Here is a 26,661-nt window from a genome sequence, read left to right on the forward strand (position 1 = left end):
GTAGAAACAATAAAAATAAAAATACAAAGAAAAGAAAAAAAGTAAGGAAGGAAAGAAGGAAGAGACTGAAAGAGAAACATTAACAAATCTAAATATGGAAAAAGAAAAGAGGAACATATGTGGCTGTGAAGTATTTAAATAATAAGAAGTATCTGTTATATTCTACTTGCCATCACTAATGATTATTATTAAATTATGTAATAATAATACATATTTAAGATAAATTTATTTTCACATCCAGCATATTCAGTATAAATAGGCTTGCTGAAAAATCTTTTTAATTGAAAGAAAGAAAGAAAGAAAGAAAGAAAGAAAGAAAGAAAGAAAGAAAATAAACACAGCAGTTGGAATGCCATACCAAATGATTTCTGCCACTTAATTCCTGATAGTTACAGGATTGAGGAGCCATTACTCTAGGATACATAGCATTATCATGGCCAGTTAAAATTTTAAAGTATTATTGGTAAACTAATCATTAGATTGTTGAATAACTGATTTAAATTATAGTTTATTTGAAAATTAAATCTGAAACTTATAACTACAGCATTCTATCTTTTTTGTACAGTAACAACTAATTTTTGTAAATATGACAATTACTTTTGCCATATTATTTTTAAATATGCATACATGATTTCTAAATTATCTATGTATGTATATCTGTATCTCCCAGAAAACATATGTGTGTATAAAATTTGAGAAATAGATAATAAATAGATTAAAGAGATAATAGACTAACATGTATAGTATATATCTTATGCTTATACCAGATATACATTATAGACAGTGCTCAGATCCCAATCCCATTAAAATCCAAGTCATCTTGGACAAATTAAGTCATCATACTGTATCTCAGTTTCTGCACCAATACATGGGTATAATAATGGTATCTAACTCACAAGGTTGCTGTGAAATTACAATGCTTAATATGAATAATTTTGTATAGAACAAGTGTTTTTTGCCATTAATTTCATTTTTAAGTCCTAATAAATATACTCTATTACATTTTATGTAGTAAGTAGTTAAATCCGTTAATATACAAAAGTTACTATTTCTAAGAGTACTAAATTTAATCTAAATAAATACACTGTTTATCAATTTTCTTACAGTGTAACCTGTAAAAAATATATTCTTCATTCTGGTCTTAAAGTCATATAAACTAAAAATAAATAAATAAATTAAAAAAATAAATAAAATTGTCATGATTATGTAATAGGCAAAGAACAAAAATGATAATAACTGATGAGGGAACAGAAGGCAAGCTGAGGACAAAGCAGGAGCTGACACCCCACAACCCCCACCGTGGGATCTATGTGACATTCCTCAGGCACTCCTGGCTGCCCTAAAGCTAAGGAGAGGAAAAACAGTTAACTTGCAGAGATCACAATCCTGCAAGACATGAGTCTCCCTCAGTTTACAAATGTCTTAGGAATCTACAAGAATAAAGCATTTCTATCAATAACCTAGCTTCCAGAAGGAAATGAAGATACAATTAAATGTCTTTATAACCTGCAGCTCACTGACAGATACTTGAGGTGGGCAGAGTATAATGTTCCTCCAGGAAGCTCCCAACTATCTTCATGTTAATGCCTTGCTAGAGGGAAAAATAACCTTAACTTGACAATGGCAAGACCTCTGGTACCCTGTGAGTCTTCTTTAACACATGAAAATCCTCAGGGGCGCCTGGGTGGCTCAGTCGTTAAGCATCTGCCTTCGGCTCAGGTCATGGTCCCAGGGTCCTGGGATCGAGCCCCGCATCGAGCCCCGCATCGGGCTCCCCACTCAGCAGGAAGCCTGCCTCTCCCTCTCCTGCTTGTGTTCCCTCTCTCACTCTCTCTCTCTCTCTCTCTCTCTGTCAAAATAAATAAATAAAATATTTGAAAAAAAACAAAAACATGAAAATCCTCTTGAAACTTCCCTTTTCCTACCTCCCCCAAACGGGTGGTATATAATCAGCCACCCCTCACATGCCTGGTGCAGCAGCTCTTTCTGCCCATGGGTCCTGCCCCCATGCTTTAATAAACCACCATTTTGCACCAAAAACGTCTCAAGAATTCTTTCTTGGTTGTCAGCTCCGGACCTCACCCCACTGAACCTCAGTTATATTCCAAAATCCTATCAGTAACCATGTTACATGTTTTTCTAGTAAAAAAAAATAAATAAATAAATGCTAACTAATTTTACATTAAGAGATGGAATGATTACTGTGATTACCCACACTAATTTTGACATTTGTAAGGGGAAAGATGAGAAATCCTTTCCAACTAAGCACTTCAGAAAAACAGTAGGATCTAATGGGCTTGTTATTTAAAAAATAGTCATAGTACAGTAATATGGACATTTTAGACAATCAGTTTTTTAAAAAATATTCATTATTTTTCAAAGTTTGAGTTGGAGTCAAACATTAAAAATCATAAACATATAAACATAAGTTCTTTGTTCTAAATCTGACTTGAATACATAGCAATGCATGATCTTAAAATGTTATCCCCAACAATGAATCTCAATACATTTTTATTAACTTTTATATTCCTGAAACACACAAAAAATAATGTAATGAAATATCTACAGTTAATGAACACAAGAGCATATTATGTCATTTTAAAACATCCCATTATTCCAGTAATTCAAATTCCTAAAAAAAAATGCCTTCAATATATTGTTCTTGGAAGTCAACGATTCTTTTATGTTTCTTTACACTGGAAACTTATTGCATAAATTTATTTCAAGGAATATTGCCAGGTTATCTGATCATATTTTAATTTACACACCCAAATTCTAAGGAATGTGTTATTTTTTGGCAATAATTAAATTACTATTTTTCCTAGTAAAGCAAATAAGTTATACTACAAAAAGAACAACAGAAAAAGACATAGTTGTGGAGGAATATTTCTACTGAAAACTTAAATGTCTGACAGGGGCCCAGAATTAGTTGCTGTTAGAAATACAGAATCATTATAGAAAGGTAAACATGGAAGTTTGCTAAGGTGCCATCTTTTCCCTAGTGCTTTTGAACTTGTTACTATGGAAAGTGACAACCTCATAGTAAGGAATAAATCTCATGTCCTTCTCTAAAGCTACTTGATTATGGGAATTTGTATTTACTTAGAAAAAACACATTTTCTCTTTCTTTTTTACAATCTTTGAAACTCCTAGATATGCTGAAATATTCTCTGAAAAGAAAACCAAAAAAAAAAAGAAAGGCTAAAATGTACAGAAAATTACTACACAATTATAGATACACATACAGAGATATTTTAACAGCCTATCAGTTGAATAAGTATAACCAGACAAAATATTCAGCCTCCTATTCCTGTTGAATAAAAAGTTGATATTTATATATTTAAAAAATTAGAAGATTGAGATTTCTGTATAAAAGTATATTTTCTCTTAACATAAAATGTGACATTTTATACCAATAAATCAGAACAAATTAATTTACAACAGCATAATGTATTTGCCCTGGAAATTTAATTTTCTTTTCTTAGTAAATAGATGGTTTTCTTTTCTGTAAACAACAGCTTAGTAGTTGGCAAGAGTAATTAGTGATTAGTAAATGAAGAATAATCTAAAAATTATTCCCATTATTTGAACACTCCTGAGAAAGAGAGGTAATTAGATCAAGAGTATGGAGCCCTTATAAATGAGATGGGTGCTCTTATGAAAAAAGACCTGAGAGAGATGATCTCTCTCTTTCTCATTCACATGAAGTTATAGGGAGAAGGCAGCTGTCTACAAGCAAGGAAGCCAACCCTCACCAGACACCTAATCTGCTGGAACTTTAATCCTGGACTTCCCAGCCTCCAGAACTGTGAGAAATAAAAATGTGTTACTTAAGCGACCCAGTCGATGGTATTTTGTTATAGCAGCTTGAGCAGACTAAGACACAGGGATACTAGTCTGGGATGGTAGTTGCTTGTCTTGAAGTCATAGCATATTTTGGAAAAAAGAAAACTGCTAGGACGTCTAGGCTGTTGTAATAATTTTGGTTTATAAAATGAAGACAGTATTTAAGGAAATCTCTTGTCTTTGGGGCTTAAGCAAGCAAATGAGTGGTATTAACCCAGTAGGGGAAGACTGGGGCATGTTTGGAAGCAGGACTGATTTTATTTCAGACATGCTAAATTTCAGGTGCATTTACGATATCTTAGTGGAGATGTCAAGTCAGCAATGGACCTAGGGACCTGGAATCATCAGCATACTGATTGAGATTAAATTCATGGCAGTAGAAGGGATCACCTGGAAAGAGAACAGACTGAGTCTCAATCAAGAAATAGTTAGACTTTTGTCAGAAAGGAAAGACCCAATAAAGCTGACAGAGAGGTGTAGGCCTAGGAAGCAAACCGAAAGAGTATGGTATTATTAAACACAAAGGAAGATACTGTTTGGGAAGAAAGTGAAACTGGAATAAGATACATATCAAGAAGCCATGATAAAGTCTGGTTTGATTGGGATAAGAAACATCAGTTTACTGAAGAAGGTGAAAGACAATATAGAAAAACATGGACAGAATGGGTAAGGAAGGCAAAGACACAAATTATAAATGCCTATTATGATAAGTGTCACCATAAACTTGGTGGCCAAAGGGAATTTGAAGCAATGTGAAACTGAGAAAATATTTTTTTTTTAAGAAAAATACCAAAGTGGGGCTCCTGGGTGGCTCAGTCGTTAAGCGTCTGCCTTCGGCCTCAGGTCATGATCCCAGGGTCCTGCGATTGAGTCCTGCATCAGGCTCCCTGCTCTGCAGGAAGCCAGCTTCTCCCTCTCCCACGCCCCCTGCTTGTGTTCCCTCTCTACTGTGTCTCTCTCTGTCAAATAAATAAAATCTTAAAAAAAAAAAGAAAAATACCAAAGTACATTGGATAGGATAAATTCCCAGAGGAATAAATTCGATAGAGAGGGGAAATTAATGATTAAGAAGAGATAGGACACATGCTGGAAAGAAGTCCTTGAGTAATCAATTCTTAAAAATCAATTTTTAAAAGAATAGCAGCCAATGGTAGTAGATAGGGATAGGCATTATGTAGGAAAAACATGTTCACAAGGTTTACAACATGAAGTGCTTAGCCTCATACATAATTAAAACGATGTGATTTAATTTAAAAAACTTTACCTAAATAGGAAAGTCCAAAAGTTTGATAATAATGTTAGCACAGGTGAGAGGAAGTATATACAAACACACTGTGCATGCTTAAATTAGTGACGCTTCAGTGGATAGCAAATCATTAATATCTTTCTAAATTAGAACTGCAATACCTCTTTTTTCAGAAACTTCACTTTTAGAAATTTTAGTTTTGGAGGAGGATTCTTATTTTTACTAACCTTTTAAAATATTAGGGTACAGTTATCTCTTTTGAATTAAAAAAATACCTGCAAAATATTAAAAATAAAACTATCACATGATCCAGCAATACAACTTCTGGATATTTAGCCAAAAGAAAAATTGAAATCAGGACCTGGAAAAGATATCAGCACACCAGCATCATTGAAGCATTATTCACAATAGCAAAGGTGTGTGCAAACAACCTAAATGTTCATCAAGGGTGAATGGATAAAGATAGAATGGTACACACACACACACACACACACACACACACACACACACACGGGAATATTATTCAACGTTATACAAGAAGAAAATCCTGCAATATGTGACAGCATGGATAAACCTTGGAATATTATTCCAAGCAAAATTAGTCAGTCAAAGAAGAACAAATACTGCATAATCCCACTTACATGAATTATCTAAAATAGCCAAACTCAGAGAATCAGAGAGAGAATGGTGGTTTGGGGCTTGGAGAGCTGGGAGAAATGGGAAATTGTTAATCAATAGACATAACGTTTCAAACATGCGAGATGTATAAATTCTAGAGATCTGCTGTAAAACACTGTTATCTATAGTTAACAGTACTGTATGGTACATTGAACATTTTGTTAAAAGGATAGATCTCATGTTAACAGTTCTTACACAATACAACTAAATTTTATTTTTTTTAAATTTTTATTGTTATGTTAATCACTATACATTACATCATTAGTTTTTGAATACAACTAAATTTTAAAAATCGTTATAAGAATGCATTGCTCCTCTAGAAAAAAGGAATGCAGCAAAACAAATGCAACACAACCATTTGAAAAGAAAGTGCCTAGTGTTAATTTTTTCTTGGTGACAGTCAGCTGGAGAATAAATAGAGGAATGGATAGATGGTTGAATACACAGAGACAAACACAGGCTTCTTATACATTTATGATCATGCTATTGTTAATATGCTTTATCTACTTTTTAATAAACTTTATATAGTGATGATTTCCCAATGTCAATCAAGTATTTATCAGAGGGTAATATTTACGGTTAAATTATATTGCAGCCAACAGATGTACCATAAATTATTTCATGCTTTGAGACGAAAAATAAACTTTGCCAAATATCATTCCAGGTAGATTATACAAATTTAAAATTCCACCAGCTTCATAAAAATGACTGTTTTACTGCAAACAATCTAAGTGGAGAGTTACCATTTTTAAGGGGCTCTAAATCTGGGAGACTGGGAATAAAAAGTAATTATCACATTGTTGTTATAATTTGATTTTTAAAATTACTATTTAGGTTAAACGTTTTCTCAGAAGATCATTAGCCTTTTTTTTTCATTTTTTGACACTGGTTTTGGAATAACCTTTTCTTATTTTCTTAACAATTTATTGCCTCTCCTTGTTTATTATAGACCCAATATTTATTGATAGTTGTTTTTATAATTCTTATGATAAGGTACAATTGTGAAAATGATGAATTTTATAAATGTTTATATTTTATAGTAGTTTCATAAAATACAGATAGTATTTTAAAAATATTTAAAAACTGATATGATTATCAATTTTTTCAATTTATTTAATAGTCTGACCTTTAATATTCTGAAATCAGATATATATTCGATTAATCTATCCATTCTTAGCCCATTGAGATTTCATAGCAAATCATTTTACCTAGATTATCTTGTTTTATTTTTTCATTTTTTTAAACTGTATATTATTATTTTATTGTTAAGGAATCCACTTCTATGACTGTCAGGAAGCCCAGATTTGGTTAACAGTGATGAGTTCTTGAGGTAACTGCACCCTACCCTGGACTTTCTGGTTATAATCACTATCTTCTCTCTGTATCTCTATGGAAACCCCAAACTCATGAAGACTCAAATCCTGCTCTCCTAATAGTGAAGATGCCAAAGCCAACTATGTTGGAGGGTTTTTCAGAGGAGAAGACTACTTTGTCTTCCCAGTAGACAAACCTTCTGCTTTATGAGGCAGATAGAAACCCCAAACCATGGACAGGTTGGGACCTGCACAGGCCTCAGTGATCTTACTTGTTTTAAATATAGAAATTAACAAGTCAGCTTCATTAAAGAAAAAAATCCACAAGGACTTAATTTTCAAAGAGCAAGTAGCAAAGAAAAAAAGTCTCTTCCATATATATATATGAAGAAACATATAATATTTCACAAGTGGTGTGTCTTCCCTGAAAAAGTATATATTTGTCAAAAAAATAATGAACTTAATAAAAAAATTAAGGACAAAATGATAATGATATAAACAGGAATTAGAGATAATAGATGGGAGAGAGATTTGAGAGAGAGAGAGAGAACACAAAACTAACTGGAGTCAAGTACAAATTAACACTGTGCCATTTGAAATGTAAGAGCTGTGGTAAAGTGAAAATATTCCCAAGGGTCTATGAAATGAAATCAGAACACAAGCTATTTGATGTAGTCACATAACATCTGGACATGCTCCAGTGAAAGTTTAAACACTTCTTCAAATTCTCATTTGTCTGGCAATATTGACTGGTTTCATTGCCATTTTAATAAGGCAATTGGAGCTACTCTTTTCAGTGACCTCCCTACAATGTGCATGAGGGATTATTGCATCTGAGCACTGACAGGGCATTTTAAATGAATTTGGACTTTGTCTTTGCTAAATATGTAAATATCCTATGATTTCTGACTGCTATACGCACATTATTCTCCAGTATATGCGATTTTGAATTGAGTTCCTCTGCAATTAATCTAATGCAATAACACTGACCATAAACTCACTTTTAGTAAGAGTCTAGCCTGTAATAAAAAAAGGAATCAAATATCATGCTGTCAGTCTGACATATTTCTCTAATGCCTTGAGTTCATGTAGTTACTTAGAAATATTTTACTTTATTTTATTTCATAATAAATCATTATTGAATATATTAATGAGACATAAAGGGAAGGAAAAATGACACTATCACAGATTAGGAACAAAATCTCAAAGATATTAAACAGCTTAATTTGAATGGCTAAGCAGAGAAGAATCAACAGGGATATCCATGTCCTCTGGCATTTAATCTGACCTTTAAAAAAAAATGAATTCACTTGTTTTACCTGTGCTTAAAACTTGTAATTACTTTTAGATTAATACCATTATTATTATTATTACTATAACTATTAAGAACAACAAAGAACAGACTATATCTTTATCATGATATACAAAAAGTCTTTATGATCTGCCTTCAGACTGACTGCCCATCTTTATTGTTTATCATTCCCACCCATTTCCCAGCCATAAGCTCTTCTCCAGCTGTACTGAGCAACTGAGCTTACTGCTTTATATCTCTTCAGGCTAAAACAGGCAGATACTGTCCTTCAGACTCTTTAAACTTCTTTAGCTCTATATGTTAATGATTTTTATTATCTAGATTAAATATGACCTCTAATAAAAAACCTTCATTGATCTCTCCTAGAAAAGTCTGAATTTGGATCACTACCCTTTTCCCCATAGCATCTTATGGAACTTATTAATATTTAGGGAGTTTTGAGATATTTATTAAAATCTTTATTTTAATTACAGCTGGGTTTATTGTTAAGTCAAAAAGTCTTAAGTTCCATGACTCCTTCCTTTTAGTGGAACCTTTCAGGAAACCTTTTAGTGGATTCTAGAAATGTGTCCACACATATTTTAAAACAAGATCCAACAGAGTAGAATAAGTCATTGAACTGAGCCCAGTATTCTGCATGCTGCCTTTTCTCTTAGAAATTTGTCAACTCTTGTCTTAGGAGCAGTGGAAGAGACAGCAGCTAATATACAGAATAGACCACAGGAGTAACCACAGTCAATGGAAATTAAATGCGACACTCCATGCTTTCTAGGGAGCTAGGACATGAAGACTCGAGATCTTGTATAGAAGAAAAAAGCAGAGAAGTAAGTCAGTGCTTGGATTGCCCATGCAGACATTTGCTGACTCCTAAACTTTGAAGGACATGAAGTAGACAGCCAAGTAAAAAGTGAAAGAAAAAAAGGTAAAGCAGAATTTTCAGCAGTGATATGTTGCTAAGGAAACAAAAATTGGAGTTCAGAACTCTGAAAGGAGGGTAGTGCTAAATATAAACAAACAAGTAAATAAATAAGTAGGAAAAGAAACACAAAGACAAAACTCAGTTGGGACCCTCCAGGGCAATATTTGAGAAGTACAAATGAACCAGAGATAGGCCAAATTTTATAAAGTTTCTACAATGCAGAAAGGAGTCTTTGGGATGAAGTGACCCACTCCTTTGCTGCTTGGTAGAAGATAGGATTGGGAGAATACTTCAACCAAAGTTTTATATATACATGTTTTTTCATACACGATATTTTGCATTCATTCAAGAATTTCAAGATTTCCTGGACATGCCATAGAGAAGACCAACGTATGAAAGACTATACTACCAGATTCAAATTTGCACAAGATATTGGAGTTATAAAGATCAGACTTAAAAATAAATGATTAACGGGGCAACTGGGTGGCTCAATAGGTTAAGCATTCGACTCTTGATTTCAGCTCAGGTCTTGATCTCAGGGTCATGAGTTCTAGCCTACTTAAAAAAAAAAAAGATTAAATTTTTCAAAATAGTGAAAATTGGAGACTGTCACCAGTGATCAGAAATTGATAAAGAAGAATCCAATGGAGGGCGCCTGGGTGGCTCAGTCGTTAAGCATCTGCCTTCGGCTCAGGTCATGATCCCAGGGTCCTGGGATCAAGTCCCACATCGGGCTCCCTCCGCGGCGGGAAGCCTGCTTCTCCCTCTCCCACTCCCGCTGCTTGTGTTCCTGCTCTCGCTGTCTCTGTGTCTGTCAAATAAATAAATAAAATCTTAAAAAAAAAAAAAGAATCAAATGGAAATTCTAGAATTGAAAAATATAATAAATTAAGATGCATCTAACAGAAGAATGGTCACATCAGACAAGAATTTTATTATACTGAAAGTTGTATCAGCAGAAAATAACTGGGTAGAAAAATAAAGAGGAAAAAGAATGAACCTACATAAAAAAGTGTAAGATCAAATTATAACTATGAGCAACTGGAACATAATTCCATTAGACTACTTAGCAACATGAAGTAAAATAAATTTTTCAGAGCTTCTCCACCCAAGCAAAGATTCTCAATACTGGCCCATCTTTCTCTAATGCATTTCTTACTATTTAATGAAAGGAATATGCCTTAGTCCCTCTGCTTAACCTGGTCAGCAATAGGGTTTATATATAATAAATCCATTCCATTAATCCCACCTCTCTGAATTATTTGACCTCTTACTATTCTATGAAGACATGCAGAAGAGTCATTAGGCAAGGTTTCAGTAGCTAGACTTCAAATTTTCAAATTCTTACTTGGCATTTACCATTTCCATAATCTCAGGAAACTTAACTTAGTAAACTCTTTGCATCTCAGCTCTCTCCCCTGACAACAAAAGAAAATAAGAAAGCCTGTATCAAATGGGTTTCAGGAGGAGAAATTAAGTTAATATCTGCAAAGTGGTTAGAACAATTACTTGCACATATTGAACTTTCAATACGTCTGCATTATTATCAGTATCATTATATGTTTAGCTCCATTGCTAAGCAAAAAGTCTAGAATCTAAGTATTATAATAATAGTAAAGATTATATATATATATGAATATATATAACTAATTACATCTAGTATTTTTCTAAATACTATATTAATACATTTAAGTCTCATAACAACTCAGAGATGGATAACCCCAAGGACCCCTTTCCGTAGTCCATGGCAATGAGAATAATAGTAAGTAAAGAGTGAGGAATACTGCTCGCAATATGTTTATAGAAATGGAAGAAAATTTAATGAGATGGGGCGCCTGGGTGACTCAGTTGTTAGGCGTCTGCCTTAGGCTCAGGTCATGATCCCAGGGTCCTGGAATCGAGCCCGTATTGGGCTCCCTGCCCAGCAGGGAGTCAGCTTCTCCCTCCCCGACTCCCCCTGCTTGTGTTCCCTCTCTCGCTGTCTCTCTCTCTCTGTCAAATAAATAAATAAATAAAATCTTTAAAAAAAAATTTAATGGGATTATTTGTCTATGACTGATCATAAAAAAGAGCGTATCAGTATTTAGAAACATTAATGCACTGGTAACAAGAATGAATAGGTACAAAACTGTGGACTGATTCATTTAAATTTGTTAATGTTACTGGAAAAGCATTTTTCATGATACACATTTTTGGCATTGCATAGTAGCATCATTTTGCAAAAGGGGGAAGTTTCATTATATATAAATAGGACAGAGTCATTATATCTAAATGCAATAAAGCTATGTTACAGGTAATGGACATATGTACAGAGATGCCCCAAATAATTGTGGATACAGGGAGGGGTGTGAAAATGTAAACAATTAGGGAAAAAAAAGAAACACAGATCCCTTTATTACCACTTTATCCACCACAAAAATAACACTGTAATGCATTTTCACCCAGGACTAAGTCCAATGTTGGAGTGGAGCCAATGTTTCTCATCTCTTGAGAGCTGATTTGTGTTATCTTGCCACAACTTTGCAGAAACATCATGTTGGAAGCATGAAATTGGTCATGGGAGAAAACTTACTTTCATAAGATGGAAAATGGTAAAATTCAACAAATTTTACACTAGAAGTCGGGTTATTAAACATTTACCAGCACAATATAGGCTGCAACTTTGATGATTTGGAAAATATGGAAATATATTTACATTGAGTGTCTTCATCAATAGTAACATGAAGTAAAACAAACAAAAAAAAACAGATCTTTATAATTGTATTGTAGGATGCATGATAATTTGTTTTCAAAACTATTTTAAAGGTTAAATATCCATAAAAAATTATCATTAAAACACTGTTTTTATTCTAAACCAAATTTATTTTCATTAGGAATTTGCTTATATGTAGGCTAGAGAAGCTAAGGGAAACATTCCTGTCCTGAATTAGGCCATATTTTTCTTTGTATTTCATAGCTTTTCTGTTATGGTTTAATATCTACATCTTAAAATACCCCCTTATTAACCCATTCCATACTTTGTTCAGTTTATAAAATTCAACTCTATGTAAAATAAACACAGCTTGAAAATGTTCCTCAATATTTAAAAATTAAGTATTTATGTACAGAATTATCAATTTCTCACAGCTTCAGTTAATTCCATTCCTGTTTGTAACTTCACTGATTTTTTTTTTAATTTAAGTTCAATTAATTAACATATAATGTATTACTTGCTTCAGAGGTACAGGTGTGTGATTCATCAGTCTTACATAATACCCAATGCTCATTACAACACATACCCTTCACTGATTCTTATAATATTCAAAATAGAAGAGATAAATTTACTCTAAAAGCAAAACTATGTCAGCAATAGAATGCAAAGTTTGCATGCATTTTGGCGGTATGGAAGGCACTCTCAAGCAAATTAATTGAAGATTCAAGTGTGCAGCATTGGCCTATTGGTCTAGAGAAATTAAGAAGTCCTGACTAAGTTTCAGGGAATAAGGTCAATAAGAGGTAATATTTTAGTTTCAAGGGGTAACTTGTGACCTAAGAGGGCAGAGACAGAGAAACATTTATGTCTGTAACTAACAAATTTATAAAAGACTCACCCTTTACTTATTTATGACCTCATCCCAACCAAATGTTATATGACAATTCTTGCATTAAAATGTGCAACCACTGTGTGGCTATGGAGCAAATGCTGACCAAGTGACTTGACAGTATTAATACCTTTTCCAAAAGAATAAGTGCATGTCATCAAAGGTGCATTGAACTTTTATTCAGGGAGTTCATTCCTGGAAGACTCTGATTACTCAAAAGAATTATGGGGCCAAGTCATGATGGTTTTGGAGAACAGCCTAGTCTGAAATTTATCATTTAAGAAAACCAGAAATACTATTTAGTGTGATAGAGCAAGGACTCACATTAATGCCAATATGTATTAGATACTATATGAATATTATTATTCAAGGAAAGATTGTTTGCAGCAATATTCAGAGAAGCAACTGACTGTGAACTCATGATATAGTATTTAAACAATGCTAAATGGCATTAAAGGTAAAGTCTTTGTTATTGTATTCAAAAAATGACTATACAAATCTTACAAAATTATATAGCCAAAAAAAACAGCATAATGTTTAAGAAGTAGATCTGGTTATTAATGTCCTTCAAAACCATAACAAATAATTTAGGAATAACAATTTAGTTGAATGTAAGCTAGAATATATATATATATATATATATGTATGCATATATATATCTAATAATTTACTTTAATAAGGTAAAATATAACTATATAGAGTAAGCTAAAGCAGATCACATCTTTCTCTAAGTAATACACTTTCAATTTTCCTGGGATATGACTGCTTTTCTGTGAAAGAATATAATCTCTCTTCTTTGTCATTCTAAGAAAAGGGAGTATTTAATGCCATAAAAATTAGAAATTAATCCTTGATTAGTATTTTATATATGAATTTTATATTCTGTAAAATAATTTTCTAGGTAGAACTACATCAAAATTTTAACCTGGGTTTTAGTTTTAAAAGAGTAGTGAGCACAGTTCAGCATTAGTCTAATCTCACCTGGGGTATCTTTCTTCATAGACATAATCCTTTTTCTTCCTATTATCTTCATATCATAAGAAGGTGGCCTTTACAATGGATTCATTTAATTGAAGATATATAATATTTTAATTCATCTTCATAAGAAATCTGTACAGTTTACAAATAACTAACCAGTGTGTCAACTTTGTCAGGTCTCCCAGAAATGCAAATGAAGCTCTCTATTTACTTCCAAAGAGCTAAGTTAAAATTCACTTGTATGTATCTCATATAATGCAGTTAAGTATACCTGCTATCAATTGTAGAAAAAAAAAAATCTGATTAGATGAAACAATTAGTTGGACAAAAAGTAGGCAAGTAAAAAATCCTTTATACTTCAGATATAGTCCAGTTACCTCTTGTGTTAAAAACTGACCAATTTAACTGAATGTGATTAACAAATTTAAAAAAATATTGCTTAATATGGGGGGAGGATTTATTCTTACTTGTGTCAGTGTAATTTCTCCTTGTTGAAGAATAAGATCTCTAAACTTGAGAAAAAATGAGGAGTACACAGATTCTGAAACTGACCAGAAATTCTTAGGCCTCTATCAGATAAATGGATTTATGATACTGTTATTAGTCAATGCTAATTCCTGGCCAGAGAATGCAAGTCTAATCCACGAGTCAGAGTGGACTCTTGGAGTCAATGGAAAAGGGAATTTTGGAAAAAAGACCATCTCACAGGGTCCGTGCTGGGGACCCCACAGGCCCCATCCTGTGGTAATACACCTGTTTTTCATTTTGTTTTGCTTTTTTTCCATTTGGCATTTGTTTTCAGTTCCTACAATGCTCCCTAGAATGAGAATTATAGTGACTTAAATGGCCCTGAAAAAGCCCCTCGACTTACATTTCCTATACAAGTAGTAAACTAATGATAATAACAATTGTGGGGAGAGGCAAGATTGGGGGTTCCTAACATAACCTCACTCACCTAGTGTGGCTTAGCCTATGCAGAATATCTGTGGATCCTGAAGAGTGTCAGCAGATTATCATAAATTTAACCACATGATGAACCAATTGTATAGCTGCTCTTATAGTGCAGTCTATTTACTGGAGAAAATCAACATAGAGTCAATTTACATGTAACTGTCAATTTGGAAAATTATCTTTGGTCTATAGTAATTGTTAAAGAACACCAAAAGCAATGTGCTTTCAACTGGCAAGTTTAACAATATCCTTCCCTGTTTTACTTAGTAGCTATACAACTCTGCTCTCTGATATAATTTTGCCTACAGGGTCCTAGATAATCTCAAATCCCAAAGGATGACACCCTTGTCATCTACATTGAGGAGATAATTTTGATAGGAGCGGGTAAGCAAAAAGTAGACACACCTTAGATTTCTAGGAAAGAGATATGCTTGCCAGAAAATGAAAAATAAATCGCATGTGCTAACATATCATGAGGTTTTATTCAGTTTTCACTCTTTGCAGAATGACAAAATATGCCTTCCAAATTGAAAGGCAAGTCGCTTTTAAGAAAGAGGTACAACATTAATGGTATATTGTAAATTTTGAATGTAAAACATTATCACATCTAGCATATTATCTGCTACCTGGGATTGTATTTTAATCTACACCATAAAGGCTATCTGTCAAGAGCTCAGTTGAGCTGGATGAGAGAGAACTATACTGTCAGATATTAGGGGAACTGATCAAAGCAACAAGTCAAAAATAAAGAGCTAAGCTTTTAATCAGTACTGTCATGTATCAGCAAGAGTCTAACACCAGAGAGTGTTGACTCTCTCTTTTCCATTTTCTTTCATGGAACAGCACTCTGGTTGAAGGGTTAGATGGATCAGCACAGATCGGTGGGATGGGTCTCACTGTTGAGGGAGGCCCGACGAAAGTCTCTGGAAGACTGATGCAGCCTGAGATGGGAGGAAAGGAGGACTACTAAGAGCTGAGTAGTGCTGGGTACTCAGTCGAGAGTAGGGAAAAAGTGTTTTCAAGGTTTCCTCCTCTTTTCCCTTTAAGCAGGTCTCAGGGGCAGTACCTGAAGAGAATCTCCATCCATGATCTCAAATACAGAGACCTTGCAGTGAAAGTTCCCGGATAGGATGTGGATATGTGTAAGAACATGGCCAGCCAGGGCGGCCTGAGTCCTCGACTGGAACACCTTTCAAAGCCTACAATGCCCTGTCTGTGCACCTATGGTCAGGCCTAAAAAATGACACCTAAGGTTTTAACTAGGAGCCAGACTCCTCAGTATCTAAAATCATTTTGATTCTAAGATAAAATTAATTAGTGGTATATACCAATTACTAAGAAAAATATCTGTCCTGTTCCCTCAATTTTAACAATAAAAAATGTTTAGAGCCTTCTGATATTTTCTTAGTTCTTTATATTTTGAAGTTCTCTTGTTTTCTTATTTCTTGCATGGCATGAACTAAGCCACGTTGTACTACTGGAAAATTCCCATCCATACGTAAGACCAGGGCCAAACGTTATCCACTCTGAGGAGCTATTACTGACTTTAGTGGAAAAAGTTAAGTAGTTTACCATTTGTGTTCCTAACGTGGCTTATCATAATGCTTCTAAATTCATTATATGGTGTCTAATTGTAGTTACTCAATAAGTAAAATTTGAAGTAATTCAGGTAGAGGAAAAAGAAAGTAAAACTAGTATAGAAACTGATGGCTGGAAGCAATATAATATCCAATCATTTCAAGTATAAAATAAGATACACATAAAAGGAATATGAAGGGTAGCTGAACATGCCACCCTAAAATACCACTTTGGTATAAAGATTATTTTGAACTGAAGGCAACTATAAAAAAAAGCAGACACAGAAAACGTTCTGCTCTCCCTACTGCTTTCCCTCCCAGGAAGGGCAGAATAATTCTATATCACCAGAGACAACTCTATTTACAGCCCTAGAGGAAACTGCATAATACTTTACTAGCGACCTCCTACCTTCTATTAGCTTCCCATCTATTTGTCTTCACACAATTTGCTCTCCTAGAAACTCAGTCCTTATTTTTTGTCTTGTCACTAAAGATTTATTATTCTTTTGTAATTCTAACCACCCCTTTCAGTCACTCATCACAGAGTGCTCTCATGACTATGCAGGAAACACGTTAATAAACTGTTTTTCTTTTGTTAATCTGTCTTTGTAGATTTGACTTATAGGGCCCTGACAAATGAACCTAGGATGGGTTGAGGAAAACAGTTTCTCCTCTCCTACGAATACAATGATTCATAAAAACAAAAAACAAAAGGACTTTTTCCATATTAGTCAACAAGTTAATTTATGCAGCAGTAAAATATTAACCCTGAAATCTCCATGGCATAACACTATTAAGTTCTTTTTCGTCTGCTTGTTTCTAAAAAAAAAATTTCTTAACTGAAATCTCTCTCAATTCTTAAATGATAAATTGCTTCAAATTGAGCTTAAGTTCTTTTTCTTGCTCATTTTCAGGGTGCATTCATAAGTCTCGTGTCAACACAGAGTTTCAGATTTGTTCAAAGCAGGGGAAAAGAAAGCTGGAGGGTCACACATTAAGTCTTAAATGCTTTTGTCTGGAAATAACACATTTATTATCAATGCTGATTAGACAGAACTTTAACAAGATGACTCCAAAACTACAAAGATTGGAGAATAGGGAAAAGGGAATATATGGAAATTTAGCAGCAGAAGTTTCTGTCACATATCTGGTTGTACTATTCTGAAATTTCTCTAATACTAAGAAATTAAATCACTTATTTATTTTAAATTAAATTTTATAATGCCATTCTTTGAAAGGAAAGGAAATTATAGAATTATAAAACAGACATTATTTTAGAATTATAAAATGATTGGGAATACCAGATGTAAAACTGAGATCAAGGTTTTGGTAACAGTTATTTTTCAAAGCTATGCAGTTTTGTTACACCTGCTATTTACATTTTCCTAAAATTTCTAAAGCATATATTATTTCTAATTATCTCCCCCTATTAGTTTCAATGGGATTTTCATGCTTGTTTAGGTCACAGTGGTAAAAAAAAAAAAAAGAGTTGGATATAAACCTTTGTAATACAGACTAGAATCCACAAATGTTATATAGTTCCAAAGTATGTCAGATAGTGTAATTCCATAAAAGAAACTATGAAACTATGAAAGGAAATATGAACCTATTAAAGGACATAGCACCATAAGAAATGCAAAGTAAAACAGATGTGAGTATGAATAGCAACTCTGTTACTTAGTAGGAGCATGACAATACATAATCAAAGTAGCTTTTCCTAGTTGCGTTCCTGCCATATTAAGTCTTAGATAATGGTATACTATCAAACTGTATGTAGCGTAGAGGTTTCTTCTGAGATACGAATAACATAATGCTTATAAGTTATTTTAGCACAACACATAAGGCTGTTTTTGTTTTTTTTTTACTGTTGACCAACTATTTTGAGGATGAAAATTATTTAAAATCCTTTCATATTTTAAGTTGTACTTACGTAAACAGTGAAAGATCTCTATAATCAACACAAGGTAAAATAAGAAACAGCTGTTATGGGGCACCTGGGTGGCTCAGTCTTTAAGCGTCTGCCTTCGGCTCAGGTCATGGGATCAAGCCCTGCGTCGGGCTCCCTGCTCGGTGGGAAGCCTGCTTCTCCCTCTCCCACTCCTCTTGCTTGTGTTCCTGCTCTCGCTATCTGTCAAATAAATAAATAAATCTTTAAAAAAAAAAAAGAAAAGAAACAGCTGTTGCATGTCATCTGCCAAATAATAATAAATACATTGAAATTGAAGTTAAAGAGGTGAGAATGTCAATAGAAAACAAGTTCCAAGCTTTCAGCAGCAGGAATCCATTCCTAAGTCAGTCATTCTTTAGAATACTGATGTAAATTATTTTACATTAAAATTTGATGTCTTTATTTTAATGTTTCAAATAAAAAAGTGTAATGCTGTATTTAAGATTGCAACTATTTTTAGTGATTTAATGAAACCATATACTTGAGGTTGAAATAAGACATGAAAAAATCTCAGATTTTATTTTGGATTCCTTCTTTCAGAGGCTCAACTGACAGTCCAGTTACACCAATATAAAATGCATCATTCTCCAATCTAAGGATAATACTCTTTCTTTTAATTGAACACAGAGGTTTTTATAATGAGTTGCAAATAAAAATTGGGACTTGTTAGAGTTAATAGGAAATTAGGTCACATGGAAAACACCTAAATTAGAGTTTGAGCTTTTAACATGTAGCAGTATAAATAAAATAACTTTTCATTTTTTTCTGTGACACATTCTCTCTATATTTTTCTCTTCACATGATACAAATCTTTCTGTGATGCAAAATTTGGTCATTCTTATATGAGCATATATCTGCACCAACCAAATTTTAGCTTTGATTTAAAATGAGATTCCCCCCAAATCACTGTCTTTCTTCAAAAAAAAAATACAGTTGTTTGTTCTTTTTAAGTTCAAACACTTGCAAATATTCTAATTCTTTACGAAGAAAAGAAAAAGTTTAGACTATGCAGGAAACTAGTTCAGACAGGCTCAAGTGAGTTTCAAGAATTTGGGACTAGTCTGAGCTAATGTAGTCATCATCTTGGGTCAGTGAATTATAATCTAAGCCCAGCACTTTGCAGCCATATATCAAAGCTGACTTTATATCGCCTCCCTAAATATTGCCAATAAATTTTTATTGATGTATTTCAGAGAAGAGAGATAGCACTTTATGATAACCATTTAAGATTTGCCTGAATAAGTGAATATTTTCTGGTTCTTGGGCCAAATTCAAGGATGATTCTGTGAGGATATAGTATTAAAGAATACATTCATGAGAATTTTCAGATGTAGGTTTTTGAGAGTTACAGAATCTCAGCCTGTTGGCTTCCCTGCTGTGACAATACTTGAATAAACAGTACACAAGACCTTTCAAAGTTAGGAAACCTCTGAGAATAATTTATCTTCAAAAGCCGAGGAGTGCTCTAAGGCTACACATTATCAGGCAAAGGGTTATGTAGTTGTGACTCTGGCAACACCAATGTGCAGAGGAAAATCCTAGAAGACTTACTATTTCACCAATGATTCACTGCCAACTAGCTGATGGTTATGCAGTCATATCTGGGGTGGAAATCTGTGTGTCAAAGGCCCCAGACAAGCTAGTGTTGGTCTGTTGTTTTAGAAATGAGTTGTCATCTTCATTCACCGCCTGTGCAAGTGACCAAATGGAAAATGGATTTGGGGATCTTCAGTTTGGTCTTACACTACAAATCCTTGTGAAAGAGATATTGAAAAAGAGTTATTAATGTGATCTTTATTGAGCTTTTCTTACTCAAGAGGTGAAATAATGTGTGTGGTCAAGAGGGATTCTTAAAAACCATGTAATAGGTAAAGGAATTTGTCCAAATTATATAATTATAAGAATAATTTCTTTAGATTAGTAATAGAAACTTCACATATATATATGTATACGGATATACATATAATGGGAAATTGGTACAATAGCCAATTATGTGAAAAAAATAATTTCCCATCACCAAGCGACTTTTCTGTATAAATACATTGTATAATCTATCAATTTTACTTGAAGAGAGAATTATTTGACACTGAACATTTGATAATAATTTTTTAAAAGATTTATTTATTAGAGAGAAAAGGCACACACACAGAGAGAGGGGCAAATGCAATGGGGGAGAGAGAGAATCCTCAGGCACACTCCCCTGAATGTGGGGCCTGATACGGGGCTCAATCCCAGGCCCTGAGATCATGACCTGAGCTGAAATCAAGAGTCAGATGCTTAACTGACTGAGCCACTCAGGTGCTCCTAAACATTGATAATAATTTTTAATCTATCAGATATTTCCATCTGCTAAAATCAATCTAATTTTACATTTTAAGCATTGAGATGGGTTAAATCCCAGGTGGTAAAACTAATATTACTGTAGGCAAAATCTCATTTCCTGTTGAAATTATAAACTATAATTGTTGAAATATAATTTAATGGTTTAAATACATGCTAAATAAACTACATACTTAATAAGCAAAATATACAATTTATTATCTTAAAAGTAGTATTCTAAATCTTAACAAAATATTCCTATTGCCCACAGGAATAAGGTTAAGCATCAATGCCATAATTAAAATAAAATAGAAATATTTAATTTACTATACTTTAATAAAATATTCTATCATAATGTAATGGATCCAACTTCTGTCCAGATTTTTCAAGTATCGTTAAAAATGCAACTGCCTTAATAAATTATTCTCTAGGTAGCCCTACATTTATTGATTTTGTTAAAGGTGTATTGAAATATTATATTTCTAGGTCATACAGTCAAATGGATTTACAAAGAGCATATTTAAGACTCAGTTGTCCAAAACTTAGAATTATGTCAGAGTCATTTTAGAATGGAAGGAAAAAATGGATTCCATGATACATAGGTCTATTATGAAATTATTTAGAAAGAAATCTCAATTATTTCAATAAAAATGAAGTGAGAATTTTTTTTCCTAGTTGGTCCCATTTAAAATATTTCTTATCTTTTATATTATTTTTAAACATATTGGAACTATTGGCTTTTTTCAAAGAACATAAACACATGTCTTTGGAATAAGAGTTCAATCTAATGGAAAATAGACTAAATAAAGGGTAAATAATTTTGATTTCTAGAACACAAGTCCTAATAGCCACATTTACTTGGCATGCCACTCAAATGTAATTTCTAGCATATAAACTAGGACTGACTTGATTGTAGCCATATGTCCTAACCAACTTTAGGATTTTTTAAATATTCCATAAATACTATATTACCTTTTCATCACAAATGGATACTTGTAAGTATCCCATTTCTATCAGATGGAGGGAAAAAAGGAGAGTGACAAAAACAGATGACTTGGCAAATAAGGGACCAGAGGAGATTTTTTAAAGCTAAATATGAGAGTGCTTTAGATACAGAAGTTGAAAGTTACATACTTGGTCAAATAAGAAATTCCAACAACAAGAAAAATTCCAACCTATGATAGCAATCCAAGGACAGAGGGTAGAGTGTATTAAATAAAGTTCAAGCAGCTGGAGTGAGATGATGAAGGTGCCCACAGAAGAAGAAACTTCAAGAACGAGAAGTAGTTTAAATGGGAAGTGGTTTGCAACAATTCCAGAAATATATTACAAATGAATAGCCAAATGAAGATGTCTATGGCCCAAGCTCAAGTTCAAAGGAACTTGAGAGGGGCCAATGATGGTCATTTGTAGATATTTCAAGGTCTGCAATATAAAAATGAATAACTCATAAAAAATCAGCTTCCAGTGAAGTACAACACAGATGTGGTGAGAAAGTTCAGTGTTTAACAGATACATAAATATATATTTAAATTACACACAATCAATAAGCTTCAAACATGAGGTTTACTTCTAATTAAAATCTTACTCCTTTTCAACAATACACAGATATCACTGCATTTTTTTTTAAGATTTTATTTATTTGACAGAGAGAGACACAGCGAGAGAGGGAACACAAGCAGGGGGAGTGGGAGAGGGAGAAGCAGACTTCCCGCTGAGCAGGGATCCTGATGCGGGGCTAGATCCCAGGACCCTGGGACCATGACTGGAGCTGAAGGCAGGTGCTTAAAGACTGAGCCATCCAGGCGTCCCTCATTGCATATTTCTTAAGAAAACACAGCTAAAGTGTTTTTGTGTTAAACCAGTCATATCTTAACAATAAAATAATAAGTTTAGGGTTAACCTAAATAAAGCCTTTTAGAACCAGATATAATGTATTTAATCTATAAAGCTTCTAATTAAGGTATAAGGAATAAATTTAACTTTGAAATAGGAAAAAGAAACATAATGTAAAACACAAGAAGAATAAATTGGAAATTCACACCATTTGGCTAGTTTTACAGTTTTTCAAAAAGCCATGGGTTCTTAATTTATTATAATATGTGAATTAATTTGAAAACAGTTTTCTGAAATAAAATTTTAAATATAACATCACAGAAAAATATCTAAAGGCCTAATTAAGAAAAATACTAAAACAATAGGAAATTGTTATTCCTTTATTTAAAAAATAAGATTAGATTTCTCTTTCAATATTCATGGGTTGTAAAAAAAGAAGTAGCTTGACAAATTAAATTGTTTCATTATAGACAGTTTATGACCTCCCCAGACAACTCAATTAAGGAAGTAGAGAAACATAAGTGTATTAAAATTCATTACAGAAAACATTTGCTGAGTTTGGAAAGTGAAACTCTAGAATTTGAATACATAGTTTAAGTATTTTTTAAATGGTTAACAACTGATCCAGAGTTCCCATTGTATTTAGCAGACAAGTACTCAAACCATGTTTGTTAGTGATTTCCCCAGACTTTGTGTTCATAAGGTTTACCAGCGTTAGCTTTCAAAAAATGAATTGAAATTAGAATTTTATTAAGAAAAATATAGGATACCTGTGTGTCATATTTTGCCTTATAAGCTCTTAGATACAAAAGGTTGAGAAGGTATACTCCATCACTAGAAATATTTTAAATTTAAAAGAGCACACATATGCCTACCAGTCAATGATACAAAAGAGTTACTGGCATTTTTTGTTTTTTGTTTTATCAAATATTATCCTGTTAGTCTATATGATTTTCTCCTTAGATAGGCAAGGATGATGATGATATCAATACTATTAATACAATAATAAACATAATCCCCCACACACACTGACAAGAAAAGAAGGCACTCCTCTGATGATGTTGTAACACTCAATATTCTAGTTTGAGGGATGCCCTCCACTATATTTCTTTAGTGAATTAAAAATGCTGGCTTGATGTACTATCTTGTAGCTCCCATTTTCTTCCAGCAGCAGTTTCTAAACTGGAAGGTGTTTTAGTATCTGTTACCAATTGTTAGGGTCTTTCCCCATTGTCTGCTAGCATAAGTGCTCCTAGTTTCATACCAAGACTGGAATATTCAATTTCCATCCACTATCTGGGTATCAGAGTATATATTTTCCTATGCATGTGAGCTACAACAACAGCCAACCAGTAAGTCAAATGGAAATCTGTCAGTTTTAGGGAGACTATTCCAATCTGTTCTGCTGTTGCCAACCCAAAAGTGAGTCGTGTTTCCTTCCTGTATTTCCAGATAAAGAGAAACTATTTCTCTGAAAATGTGGACTAGGCAATTTATGTTCTTTTCCAAGCAAAGAGTTCCCGGTATTTCAATAAAATGTTGTTTAATCTCACAATTTGATGGCCATATTGAGAATAATCTTGACTTTTGCTAAATTAAGAAGTACTCTTAATCTTTCAGATTCTCATCAATTGATTCACTCTATTTTGTAATGGATTCTACAGTGCTTAGGGGACACTAGATATGAACAGGCAATCCATAAAGAGAAAACAATTCACTTATTCCCCATAAGAAACTATTTGACTTTGCACAAGATATGCACAGTTCTAGCCAAGACATTATTTAAACATGTGTATGCTACCTGGTTTGGAACTATATGGTCTAAAGATGCAAATGCATGTATGCTGTGTCTAGGAGTTTCCTGGTCTTGTTTGTTGAACACTATTTCCAGTGAATTCATTAAAATTATTTTTCTACCTTTGCTTAAACAGTCCTTGCCATTTTGGAGCTGAGAAACCATGTTCTAAATTTAGAGTGCAGACAGCTTGCCCAGGATAGCTCTGGCTTATGCTTATTATCCCCACATAATCATTAACAGTAAGAACTCCTCATTTTACTCTCAAAAGTGTGGTAGTTTGAATGCCAGGTTACCTGTTTGCCAAATAGCTCTAAGATCTCCTCCACAGAGCCCCAAGTTTTGCATATCACCCTCAACAGGACCAACTGCTTCCCCAGAATGATTATGAGGCAGTGTGGTTCTCTGTACAGACCTTATTAATGAGCTCTAACTTCTCTATATCCAGAGGAAGCTGTCAGACCTGTGGAGGAAACCACTTTCCCCTCACTGGAAGGACCATATATTCCTTTCTACTAATCTCTGCAGCTCCAAATCTTTTTTTCTGAGCACTGAGGTGATTCCCCATCCCCAAGTGGAGTTTGTTTATATAAATCATTACCTCTGTAAGAGCTCCCAGAAAATAATCTCCAGCTGTCAGCTATTTTCTTCCTTGGGAAATTTAGGACCTTCAGGAATGCTCACACGCCCTCGCCCCCCCCCGATAGATATTACGTTCCTGGCTTATTGGTGAGTCCTGTGGTGCAAATAAAATGCAACTGTACTACTCACTTATGACTACTATTTTAAAAAGCTGTTTTAATCTACTACAGGAGAGCCAACAATTCTCCTGTGATACTCAAGGATATTATAAGAGAATGTTGCTCTTCTCCATTTCAAACGTTTTTTTAATATAGCTTCTCACTCTACAAAAAAAAAAGTACTCAGTTTTAACTCTCTGGTGTTCTTAGTCTGTTTGGGCTGCTATAACAAGTTACCATAAACTGATTTAAAAAACAAACATTTATTTCTCACAGTCCTGGAGGCTGAGAAGTTGAAAAGGAGTGTGCTGGCAGATCCGGTATTTGGTGAGGGCCCTCTTCTTGGCCTGCAGAGGGGGCCACCTTCTCCTTGTATACTCACATGGCAGAGAACACAGAGGACAGTCAGCTCTCTTATGAGAACACTAATGCCATAATGAGGACTCCACTCTCATGACCTTATTACTCCCCTAAATTACCTCCTCAAAACTCTTAATACCATCACACTGAGGATTATGGTTTCAACACACAAATTTTGGGGAGTCACAAATATTCAGTCCATAACAAGCAGTATCCACATTATTGGTATTCTGTAACTATTACCACTCCTCCTGTAGCAAAATTCCTCTGTGCTATTATGCAAAATACTATTCCATTGATTTTTTGATAGACCGGATTCTGGGAAAATTGATAGCCACTTAGTCAAGATTGAGTGCATCTTCACACTAAAAAACACTTATTTTTCTCAGCCTTACATAAAACAATCATTATCTTTTCCTAATTTTTCCATAGCCCCCATGGAAGATCGGGAATTATTATAATGGGATAATCAAATTATCATTCCACGCTATTAAGAGCTTTTTACAGACGTTATATAAATGTTACCAGGACTTACTTTTTAGACACGAATTCCTTCAAAAAGAAGTAAAAGTTACAAAAATAAACATAAACAAAATGAGTTGTTTATATCAAATTGAATCAAAATAAAGGAACATTTGTTATCAGTAAAAAACAAAAACAAAAACAAAAGATAATACAGTGTTACGAAGGGGTTAAAAGGAAAAAGTCCTGCAAAGAAGGTGAGAATGTGTAGTTTGCTTGGTGATTAAGGTAGTGTACTGAGAGCATTCTATGTTCATATGGAGATGGCCTTTAACTGGCATGAAATTCTCAAAGGGTTAACTCATTATTTTCCATTTGTACTAAGCATAAGTTAAGTCTTTTATTGTATTACTTTGCTGATGTTTTTGATAGAGCAAAAGGATTTCATGGGAAAATCGAGAAGTTAATGCCAAGGAAATTGATTATATACTAGAGAACTCCCTGCTATAATCTATACACACTTAAAGAAAATATAAGCGGATAAATTATGGGATCTACCTGTGACATCGAATGAAAAATTCAAAACACATTCCCTAACGTTGTAAAGAACAGTTCTTCAACATCTCAAAATTGATTCAAAAATCAATTTAAAACACATTCACATCTTCCTGCAGCTTGCACCTGCCTTGATTCAAGAAATTTACCTAAATTCTAATATGTCTGATTTATCATAAAATAAGAAAATAGCAAGGAAAACTATATTAACTCAAATGAAAATTTCAAGGTGTTAAAGACAAAAA

This window comes from Callorhinus ursinus, unplaced genomic scaffold (assembly GCF_003265705.2).
Source record: "Callorhinus ursinus isolate GAN/ISIS: 27379988/994484 unplaced genomic scaffold, GSC_fseal_2.0 scaffold1, whole genome shotgun sequence".
Classification (NCBI taxonomy): Eukaryota; Metazoa; Chordata; class Mammalia; order Carnivora; family Otariidae; genus Callorhinus; species Callorhinus ursinus.